The sequence below is a fragment of the Chionomys nivalis genome, chromosome 1, assembly GCF_950005125.1.
Source record: "Chionomys nivalis chromosome 1, mChiNiv1.1, whole genome shotgun sequence".
NCBI classification, from domain to species: domain Eukaryota; kingdom Metazoa; phylum Chordata; class Mammalia; order Rodentia; family Cricetidae; genus Chionomys; species Chionomys nivalis.
In genome coordinates this window covers 181,881,685-181,885,988 of record NC_080086.1, presented here as the reverse complement: position 1 = coordinate 181,885,988, position 4,304 = coordinate 181,881,685, and the positions used below count along the sequence as shown (strand labels likewise).

The window sequence follows — 4,304 nt, the reverse complement described above, 5'->3', positions numbered from 1 at the left end:
GACAGTTATTAAAATTAGATGATGTTAAATACAACAAAGCTGCATTAAAAATAAGATTTATTGCCTTATAAATCCATTGGTCATTTTTTGGGTGTAGATAACATACAGTTATAGTTTGGGTCCTCCCTTATCCCCTGCTTCTGTTTTTGATAAAGAACTTGGAGTAGTGAAGATTCAAATGTTTCCGTGTTATATGGATCATGATGAAAAAAATTTCAATTTGTTCAAATTATCCAATATTTAGATTTCTCATCAATCATAATTATTATTATAATAGAATCTTTAGTATCATATTTTTTGTTTACTTGTAGGTAAGTGATCTTTCCTGGTAGCCTTTGTTGTGAAGAAAAAGTATGCTCAATGTAGCAATTATCTTTTTTTTTTTTTTTTTTTTTTTTTTTTGGTTTTTTGAGACAGGGTTTTTCTGTAGTTTTGGGGCCTGTCCTGGAACTAGCTCTTGTAGATCAGGCTGATGGTCTCCAACTCACAGAGATCCTCCTGCCTCTGCCTCCCGAGTGCTGGGATTAAAGGCATGCACCACCACTGCTCGGAGCAAGTATCTTATAATTTACCTCAAGAGGTCTGGGATTTCTGATGCATTTTCTGTGGGCATAAAACCTTTCTCAATTGAATTACCGTGTCTCCTTTATAACTAATCACCTCTATCTTATTTTGTTAATAACTACTTTTTTGTTTTTCTTGAAATTATAATAAATTACATCATTCTCCACTTATGATCACTTCAAGTCATTCAATATAACACACATAACCCTAAGCCCTCCTTGCTCTCTTTTAAATTAATGGTCTCTCTCTCTCTCTTTCATTAACTGTTGTTTTACACACAAACACACACACATACACATATACATAAATATTTAAATTCAACCTGCCCAGTCTGCTTAATGTTACCTGAATGCAGATGGTTTCAGGGCTGATTATTTAGTATTGGATAACCAATTGGAGAACAACATCAATAGACAAGCTAACATAAATGGGGGAAGGTTAAAGAAACTTCAACAGTACACAAAGAACTACAAGCAACTAATAAATGCATCTTTTAGTGACTGTATTTTCGTTAGAGCATTTTTTTGTACCCTTAAACAGTGCTTTCATTTTCAGTAAGTGTCACTCAAAAATTATTCAAATTACTTATCTCTCACTTTTTATATCCTGAACTGAGGGATGATTTGAAAGGTATAGTCTAATTTCAGGATTTGGCCCCACTCATTCCTCAACCTTTTTTTTTTTTTTGAGCAAAGTCATGAACTGAAAGTGTTCCAGCTGACAATGTCCTCCCCTTTTGATTAATTTAAAATGAATTCCCCATCATTATGTTTTCCTATTCAATGATCTTCAGTTCCAGGGTTGTAATAATAGTTTTCCTTGCAGAGATATTGTGCTATTTAATTAATGTTTGTACATACTTAGAAATATTTGGATGGTAGATGAAATTCTGGTGCCAAGTGAATTATTACAATATTAAAATTAATTCCAAGACAAAGCACATTGTTAAAGGTAATGGCTTGAAAAGTGTTTCTTTGTACAAAGTGGAAAGGATGCATTGATTTCACAGCTTTTATGTACAGTGTAGACAACTGTCTACAGAAAACTGAAATATGAAAGAGAAATATTTTATTCAAGTGCATTAGACATTATTTGAATTATTTACTGTATATATAAATTTGAAGTTTTTGCTCAGTTATGACATAGATTATACACTTCATCAGAAGACAAATAAAAAAATCTTAATGTTTTAAAAATTTTACCTAAATCACTTTAAAGAAGAAGCAGAGCAAATGTGAGATATTTGATTGTACTCTGACATTCCTAGACAGTGCTAATAAAATTAACTTCTAATCAGGGGGTGGAGCCAATGACTAGCTGACTGGAATTATCCATAGAGAAGCCAGGAATATGGAAAGGGAAGACAGGGTGGAGAAGGGAGGGACTTAGATTCCCTCTATCTTTTCAATCTGTGACATATAGAGGGAAGAGGTCCTGGCTAGGTTTCTGGTAAGAAAGGGAAGATTGATTGGTTGTCCATCCTCTGTTTCTTTGATCTTAAAGTTTTCACCCAATATTTGACTCTCAAGTTTTTGTTGGCAATAGGACAATTAGCAAAACACAACATTTTGGTGCCTAATATGCTAGTTTTGGTAGCATGTATACTAAAACTGAAAAAGTACAGAGAAGATTAGAATGACTCTTGCACAAGGAGGACACTCGAATTTTTGAAGCATTCCATATTTTTAGTTCATGGCCAAGAGGGCATTGGTGACCCATGACTTTAATCCCAACATTCAGGAATAAGAGGCAGGTGTATCTTTGTGAGTTTGAGACTAGCCTGGTCTACTGAGTTAGTTCCAGAACAGCCAGAACTGTTACACAAAGAAACCCTGCCACAAAAAAATAAATAAATAAAAATAAAAAACAAAACTAACAAAAAATTTATTTTTCTAAATTGTTCTATTACCAATAAAAAAATTGATTCAAAGTTAACTTTATTAACACAGTCTACAAGTGTCACAGTGTGATCAAATATTCTGAAACACAGAGTGAAGAAAAGTAAGCTCGGGGCAAAGATGAAACCTTGGTATGGAAGCCATCACTGTTGATGTTCTGTGACACAGAGATGTCTTATTCACTGCTGTCATCAAGTATTAAAAGTAATGCTATGCTGTGCACACGAGTGACAAACTATTTCAGGAACTATTGACTGATGTTTCTGTTCCATCAGGTCTCATAGCCGTTAGTCCCAAATAAACACACAGAGGTCTACATTAATCATAAACTGGTTGGCTTAGTAGCTCAGGCTTCTTATTAACTCTTATAACATATTAGTCCATAATTCTTGTATGTGCTAGCCACAAGACTTGGTACCTTTTTTGGTGAGGCGGTCACATATGTACATCCTCTCCATTTGGGTGACAACAGCAAACTGACTCTTCCTTCTTCCCAGAATTCTTCAATTCTCATTGCCCTGCCTCTACTTCTTGCCTGATAGCCCCACTTACCCTTAAATAATTGGTCAAGCAGTGATTTAAATATACAGTTTCTGTGTGGTTATTTCGGGAGTATGGGCGCCAGGAAATGAATAAGCTGCCTCCTACAACAAGGAACCAATGGAAACAACTCCTGAAAAGTCACCTAATAATGCTAGTGTTATAGTGATAAATACTGTGATTCTAAAATTCCTATCATATTATACATATAACATTAAGGTGATTTATGCATGTTGAAATAAAACTAACACCACTATTTGGAGATAGTCATTTATTAGTATCCCTAAATGTATTTTTAATGTCTTTAATGGAATTAGAATTCTATCACTTCTCACATGCATATACAGATTTATTTTGTATTTTATTTCAAAATATGATTGTCTAAATGTTTTCAAAACATTATTAATTTCAGTGCTGTAAAATATACTTTACATTAATTTTATTTACAAATTAACAGTAAATTTAAGATCTAAGTTAGATTAAAATAAGTAACAAAGGGGAGTTAAACTTTGTTATGGAAAGATTTTTGGACATAGATTTCTATCATTTTCACATATATTATACATGGTGATGAATGATTATTTGAAGAGTATTAACAATATCGATAGTAATTCATGGCTTCTTTAAAAATAGTCCTCAAGGTTTTGAGGACCTTACCATCAGTCATTATTTTAACTTATACTGATTGTTCAACTGTATTTTATCCTTTGTAACGACTGCAGTCATTTTCTTTGTTCATATGTTAGCATCTTACTTGATGACTTTTGTATGTTTTTAATTGCTTGCCTGCTGCCTTGGTGAAATACAAAAATGGCAACTTGTGTAGAAAAGGGGAGAACAGAGAGAGCTTTAAGAATTGATGCCTATCATGGGACAATGAGAGCACTTTGGACCTGGCAGAATCACAGAAAATTCTGATAATGCACTCAGAGCAAAATGAGGAGTTGTGCAGGATTTTTAAGAGAGGAGTCACCTAATCAAACTTTGATTCTTAAAGGGTGACTCTGTCCTCTTATATTGTCATGAGGATAAATGTAGTGTCACAGAAATCAGAAGAGAAACAATATAAAATGAACTAGGTGGATAGAAAGAGGAAATGATATGCTTGTATTCTGGATATGTTTTCAGGTATCAAGAAAAGCACAATTGACTAGACATGTGATTATTTGGTACAAGAGCACATGTGTGTGTGTGCTTGCATGCATGCACATGTGTGTGTGTTTCAGGAAAACTATTTGGCTGTAGATGCAAATTTCAGAATTCTGGCAGAAAGATTAGGAATAAGTGAGATCTCAAAAAGAA

General features: G+C 33.7%; 1 non-coding gene across 1 annotated transcript; it reads left to right on the top strand.

The window, feature by feature from the left end:
- The first annotated feature begins 2,144 nt into the window (after positions 1 to 2,144).
- LOC130890076 (U6 spliceosomal RNA) lies at positions 2,145 to 2,251 on the top strand. Its single transcript, XR_009058685.1, has one exon. It is a non-coding gene; the product is annotated as a U6 spliceosomal RNA (small nuclear RNA).
- The last annotated feature ends 2,053 nt before the right edge of the window (positions 2,252 to 4,304 follow it).